Here is a 7792-nt window from a genome sequence, read left to right as displayed (position 1 = left end):
AAAGTTACATGCCAGTTCTAATACCGTAATTAAACATTTAGAAATTTGAACACATAAAGTTTCTAGATCCTGTCGACAACAGACCATAGATCCGATCATACAATGCAAATCATAAATCATTTAGCACATAAAAGCATGTTAGGAATTTTCCCTAAATTAACTAGTGCTTGTGTCTATTCAGGTGCTTTACCTAAATTTTATTAGTCACACTCATCACAATCCTTGCTTAGCATTCTAAGTTTAAGTCTAGAAATAAATCCTTATTCCTAGTTCACTTAAACTAATGCTGTGATACCAACTGTGACATTCCCATTTTCACGGCCAGAAAAGACCGATTTTGTTTATGCTTTATAAAAGTCAAAGTACCTCTTTTAATAAAAATGTTGCAAAATTTGTTCCCAGTAAAACATGATAAATACGTTATCAAATCATTTCCAAAGAAAAGTATTTTTATTCATTTTAAAACATTTGGGATGTCATCGTCAATACAGAAACATACGCATAAACAGAACTTACATTCATTATCATTAGTAATTTATATCTCCTTAATCTCTCAGTGTAATGTAACTTCATATCAACACCTGTGATATAAATAAACTGAGTGGGTCAGGTTGGGAAACTTGGTGAGTACATAGGGTTTTCAACCCACAATAAAACAAGTTTATTAAGTTTATCAAACCAAACAAACCCGTTTACCCGTGCTCGTTATCCTCACTTTATGTCCCTAATACATCTAACACAAGGGACCTAGTCTAAGGACTTTCATTGGGGTGGCAACATATGCTTCGGGGGTTCCTCAGCAATTCATGTCAAATAAGGTAACCATGTGGGGGATGCTAGCGTTCCACTAGACTGTCTAGAATAGTCTGTGGTCCTCATTTATACTCCGCTAGATGACTAGATCATCAATAACATCTATAACGAGGCCTCTCATTACTTTATTTTGTCACACAACAACTATTACATCTACCCATGTTTTTACCCAACATATTTTGTAGATATAAAATACGTATACAGTTTAAACTTTTAAAACATGTACAAAAATCTTTCATCAAACATAAACCGCAACTATTCAAGGAATATGCACACACAACACGTAAATTATATAATAAATACTTCATAGCCGAAGAATTTCCAGAGCAGCAGCAGACAGAAATTTCCCGTGCAGATTATCAGCAGCTACTCGTACAAGGTGAGTTACCTTCCAGTGGTGGTGGGTCTAAGGCACCAATGTCGGCCCACCAATAGGAGTCGTATGTTAGATGGTTGTCTTTGTGATATTCATCTAGGTTTGCTACTACTTGATATGTTATGTGCTAGTATGATATGATGTTATATTCTAGTAGTACTAAGGGACATAGTCCCCAAGATTTTCGGTCGATAGGGGCGAAGAGGGGTAGTCATACCCATCCATACTAGATAGAATATGATTATGTGATACCTGTTATGTGGTAGTAGTAGTAGAGGGGTGAAATAGTCCCCAGTATCCGGTCGATATGACCGAAGGGGAGGCCAGCACCTAGATATGCTAGGCAGTATCCAGTCAACAGGACCGAAGGGGGGGCCAGCACCCAGATATGCTAGGCAGTATCCGGTCGATAGGACCGAAGGGGAGGCCAGCACCCAGATATGCTAGGAAGTATCCAGTCGGCAGGACCGTAGGGAAGGCCAACACCCAGATATGCTAGGCAGTATCCATTCGACAGGACCGAAGGGGAGGCCAGCACCCAGATTTGCTAGGCAGTATCCGATCGACAGTACCGAAGGGGTACGTTGGGCACCCAGATATGCCTGATAGTATATGTATGTTATGTGATTGTATGTTATGTGGTATGATGGGTTAACTCACTAAGCTTCGTGCTTATAGTTTACAGTTTTGGTTTCAGGTACCTCTTCAGTGAAAGGAAAGTAGTTGGCGCGGTAGCAGTACATCATACACACATGTATTGGTTTTCCGCATTTTAGATATTATGGGATTGTACTTTGACATGCTACTATTTTATGATTTGGGTTTTCAGACATGATATATTGATTTACGAAAAGTTATGTTTTTACGTAGTTTTCTTATGAATGTTCTTAAACAAGTTAATTAAAAATGAAATTTTTGGACTCGAAATTTGGGACGTTACAAGTTGGTATTAGAGCCCTGGTTTGAGGGATTCGGATACACCATCGGGGGTGTCTGGACTCAAATCGAGGGATTAAACGATTTTTACAAGGAAATGGTTTTTTAAAAGATAAGTTAAAAGAGTTTTGGAAAATGAACGAAGTGTGTGATGTGCGCGACCGGCCGAGCTCAAGTAAGTATTCCCCAAAGTACTCATACAAGTTCATGTTATGTTTATCAGTTTCAGTAGAAGAGCATGCTAGAATAGGACTAAGGATCTAGGAATGATTCCTCATGTGCCTGCTTTATGTGTTTCAACTTATGAGAATTGCATGCTAGTACTGAGTAGACAATAGTAGGATAGCTTGTTAAGGTTATGCCTGAGAGTATGAGCTTAGCATTGTATGCTATTACAATTTCCTGTTATGAGAATAGAATTGCTTGAGATCGTTCCCTTTTATCTGAATGTTGCTTGCTTTGTGCTTTGTGGGACTTTGAGTGATGGGAGTTAGTTATTAGGTAAATACGTTAAAGTCACATATGATCTGGGTTGGATAATCGTAGAGGATTGGATTTGACCCTATTTTGTAGCTCTTGTTTGAGTCCTAACCGTTGTAGGGATGAGTCCCTTACTCGAAGGGTTATCTGGGCCTCGTTGCATGTGATTGTATTCAGGTAATGGCTAATTGGAATTACAAAGAGGCCTTCAACAGCTAAGAACTGATTTGGGTGGAGTCAGAGGTACCCTAGAGCAAGCCTAAGATGAGAGTAGCAGAGATCAGAAGTAGTAGAAGGGACTTGGTGGAGTCGAGGCAGTTCTTGATGAAAGTACAGATAGATGTGGAAGGTAGTATTGGCCCGTACTACTGAAAGCAGAGGATCCGTACTTGAATCAAGGAAGGCTGAGGTAATACCAGGGAACTTGTGATGGATGTGATCCCTTTAAATGTATCAGTATCATTGACGGTTGTCGCTATGTATTGCAGAATGGTGGTACTACGCTCGAGGCTAGCAGTTGGCAGTTTAGGAGAGGGATTGGGTTCGGGTTCATGCTTCGAACTAGTAGATGAGAGGCTACACGAGTTTGTTGCGTCCAGGATCACTAGACGCATCCTTGATGTGACCCCGATCATCGTTGGGTCAATCAAGGAAGGGATTATCGAGCTGATGGAGGATCGCCTCAGGGCGTTCAGGAGTGACATGGTGACCAGCCAGTCAGGATCACGCACGCTGTCCTTGAAGGACTTCAATGTCAGTGGTACGCCGGATTTCCATGCGGTGAAGGACCCCATTGCTGCCATACGATGGATTGCAAACATTGAGTCTGCACAATTGACTAGCTTTTGCCCCGAGGGGTTGAAGGTGCGATATGCAGCGAGATGCTTAACGGACCGGGCCACGGATTGGTGGGAGTCGGTTGGTGACACTATGGGAGCCCCAGCTATTGAGGCTATGACATGGCTGGATTTTGTGACCCGGTTCAGAGGTGAGTTCGCGCCTGCGGTGGAACTCCAACAGTTGGCCTGGGTGTTCTTGGATATGAGACAGACGACTGAGACAATGGCGGAGATCACCGCCAAATTCCGGGAGAGGGTGTTGTTGGTACTCTAGCATGCGGGAGATGAGGACATGAGGAGGACCCGCTACCATGACATGCTACGAGCTGACATTCGGGAACATGTCAGTTTTTCAGCTTGCCCTACCCTGGATACCATGATTGCCAGGGCAAGTGAGAGGGAGATCGGTCTGAAGCACATTCAAAAAAGAGAGGTCGAGGATGGGCATATGACTGGGGCTTCAGGGAAGAAGCCCAAGGGATCAGATGTTGGGACTAAAGGCCAACAAAGTCGTAGCCGCTGCAGGAAATGCAGCAAGTCACATAAGGGAGTTTGTAGATTGGGAGCGTCTGGCTGCTATAAGTGCGGTAAAAGGGGCATTTCAGTAGGGATTGTACTACCCATGCACCCACTATTCAGACGTCCGAGTTGTTGAGTTTCCATTGTAACCATAGGTTCCATAAGAAGGCCAATTGCCCCCAGTTGACATTAGCAGTGCCGGTGAAGGCGCCATCCCCAGCGACCCTGCGGATCACCGATGGCCGGCAGGGCAAGTCAGAGGCTCTAGTGGTGAGGAGTCGGGCCTTCTAGTTGACTACCGAGGAGGCACGTGCCGCACCAAATGTGGTGATGGGTATGATTATTTCTCCCTAATCTATTTATATGATGTTTATGATATTGATAAGTACTATGTGTGTACATGTTTAGGATCGTTCCATGTGAACGGTATTCTATTAAAGGTTGTTTGATTCAGGTGCCACTCGATCTTTCATTTCTCTTGCGCTCAACAAGAGGTTTTCTAAGTCTTCAGGTATGTTGGATTGCCCTTTGGAGGTAGATATTGTCGATAATCGATCGGTGCGAGCATCAGCAGTTTTCCGAGATTGTGTGATGAGGTTATTCGAGGAGCGCTACCTGGTAGACCTGGTTCCCATTCCGTTGCGAGGGAACAAGGAAATTATAGGCATGGATTGGTTGAGCCATAATGGGGCAGTGATAGATTGCGCACAACAGCTAGTGCGAGTCAGGACCCCATGTGTGGGAGAGTTGGTGATCCATGGCGAGAAGCCACAACATGGACACACAGTATGTTCAGCAGCAAGGGCTAGGCGTTACCTACAACAGGGCTGCACCGGGTATGTCACATATGTTATGGATACCCAGGAGGTGGGTAAGGCGACGGTGAGTGACGTCCCGGTGGTGCGAGACGACGCATATGTGTTCCTAGAGGAGCTTCATGGGATACATCCGGAGCGACAGGTGGAGTTCAGGATCGACCTAGTCCCTGGTGCGACTCCGATAGCCAAGGCATCGTATCGTTGGCTCCTCCCCAGATGCAGGAGTTGTCTATGCAGCTGCAAGAGCTGCTAGACAAGGGATTTATCAGGCCAAGTAGTTCGCCTTGGGGAGCCCTAATCCTGTTTGTAAAGAAGATGGACGGGTCGCAACGCATGAGCATAGATTACCGGGAGTTGAACAAGGTAACGATAAAGAACCGTTACCCACTCCCGAGGATTGACGAAATATTTAACTAGCTACAGGGAGCATCTTGGTTCTCCAAGATCGATTTGCGTTCGGGTTATCATGAGATGGGGGTCCGAGAGGAGGATGTGCAGAAGATTGCATTTCGGACTCGCTATGGCCACTACGAGTTCGTGGTGATACCCTTCGGGTTCACCAATGCTCCTGCCGCATTCATGGATCTCCTGAACCGCGTATGTAGATCGATGATGGATCGGTCCGTGATAGTTTTCATCGATGATATCTTGGTTTACTCCAAGACACAGGAGGAGCACGAGGAGCATATGCGAGAGGTTTTGGAGACTTTAAGGAGGGAGAACTTGTATGCTAAGTTCTCCAAGTGTGAGTTCTGGTTGTGCAAGGTGCTGTTTCTTGGGCACGTTGTCAACCAGAACGGGATATTGGTTGACTCGGCCAAAGTGGAGGCCGTGATGAGATGGGAGGTTCCGAGGTCTCCATCTGAGATTCGGAGTTTCCTAGGATTAGCCGGCTATTATCGGAGATTCATCCAGGATTTCTCCAAGATAGTCGTACCCCTGACCAGGCTGACAAGAAAAGTCGTGGTCTTTCACTAAGGGCCTAAGCAGCATGCTGCTTTTGAGACATTGAGACAGAGATTGTGCGAGGCGCCAATCTTAACTCTGCTAGAGGGCATGGAGGATTTTTTTTCGTATACTACGATGCGTCCATCTCGGGTTTGGGCGTAGTTTTGATGCAGATAGGTCTTGTTATTTCTTACACTTCGAGGCAGCTGAAACCTCTTGAGGCGAACTATCCAACGCATGATTTGGAGTTGGGGGCGGTTGTTTTTTTCCTCAAGATTTGGAGTCATTACCTCTATGGGGTTCATTGTACCATTTTTATGGACCACAAGAGCCTGAGGTATCTCATGGATCAGCTGAATTTGAACATGAGGCAGCGTCGGTGGTTGGACGTGGTGAAGGATTATGATCGCGAGATCCTTTACCACCCGGGGAAGGCCAATGTGGTGACCGATGCACTTAGCTACAAGATAGCTCCGATCAGAGACACTTGCATGCAGATGAACATGGTGACTCCACTATGGGAGTGGATTCAAGAGGCCCAGTAGGAGGCCATGAAGGAGGAACATCGGAAAAGCGAGCGGATTGTAGGCTAGGTTTCCTGCTTCGACTATGATAGCCGAGGGTTGTTGACCCTTCACTGTAGGGTGTGGGTACCCTATCATGGATGCGTGCGTCAGGTTCTGATGGAAGAGGCACATAAATCTAGGTTATTTATACTTCCTGGGGTGACAAAGATGTATATGGATCTTTGTCTCGACTATTGGTGGCCCTGCATGAAGCGGGATGTAGCATGGTATGTGGACTGGTGCTTGACCTGCAGGAAGGTCAAAGCTGAGCACTAGAGGCCACACGGAAAGATGCAACCGTTGGATATTCCCCTGTGGAAATGGGAAGAGATTACCATGTACTTTATCACCAAACTTCCCAGGACCGCACGGGGAGTGGATTGCATATAGGTCATGGTGGATGGACTGACCAAGAGTGCCCATTTTATACCGACCCAAGAGAGTATCTCGGCCGAGATGTTGGCCGACATCTACATTCGAGAGGTGGTGGCACGACACGGGTGCCAGTCTTCGTGATTTTTTATAGGGATGTGCGGTTTACTTCCAGGTTCTGGAAGAAATTCCACGACAAGTTGGGTACTCGCCTCCATTTTAGCACCACATTTCACCCGCCGACAGATGGTCAGAGCGAGCGGACCATCCAGACCCTAGAGGATATGTTGCGGGTGTGTGTGCTAGACTTCGGTGGTAGCTGGGACACTTACCTCCCATTGGCTGAATTCTCCTACAACAACAACTACCACGTGAGTATCGATCGTCCTCCCTTAGAGATGTTGTACGGGAGGAAGTGCAGGACCCCGATATGTTTGGGTGAGGTTGGCTAGAAGGTCATGGGGAGCACCATAGTGGTGCTCAAGATGACAGAGAGGATTCAATAGGTCAGGAGCAGGCTCCATACTGCACAGATTCGGCAGATAAGTTATGCTGATAAGCGTCGTTCAGACCTAGATTTCTAGGTTGGGGATATGGTTCTCCTGAAGGTGTTAGCTTGGAAAGGCATCATCCGATTCTTGAAGCGGGGAAAGTTGGGCCCCAAGTACATTGGACCTTTCAGAGTTATAGCCGGGTGGGCAAGGTGGCATACAAGCTGGATCTGCCAGCCGAACTCAGTCAGATCCACAACACTTTCCACGTCCCCCAGTTGCGAAAGTGCATGTGGACGACTCGACAAAAGTGCCCCTGGAGGATATTCAGATTGACGACAGCCTGAATTATATTAAGTGGCCTGTGGCGATCCTCTACCGAAAGTCGAAGGATCTGAGGAACAAGAAGGTCGAGTTGGTGAAGGTGCAATGGCAGCACCGGAAGGGCTCAGAATGGACTTAGGATACGGTGGATGAGATGATGGAGCATTACCCAGAGCTTTTCCAAGAACGAGCAGCAGACTTCGACGACGAAGTCTAAAGTAAGTGGGGGAGATTTGTAGAACCCGATTCCTGGTATGTATTTTATTCGAGTATATTACTCATTTTGACGCGGGACTTGCCGAGTTGGTGG

The sequence above is a fragment of the Lactuca saligna genome, chromosome 9 (assembly GCF_052625555.1).
Source record: "Lactuca saligna cultivar CGN05327 chromosome 9, ASM5262555v1, whole genome shotgun sequence".
In the NCBI taxonomy this organism is placed as follows: domain Eukaryota; kingdom Viridiplantae; phylum Streptophyta; class Magnoliopsida; order Asterales; family Asteraceae; genus Lactuca; species Lactuca saligna.
The sequence above is the reverse complement of the archived record's forward strand: the minus strand, read 5'-3'. Positions refer to the sequence as shown.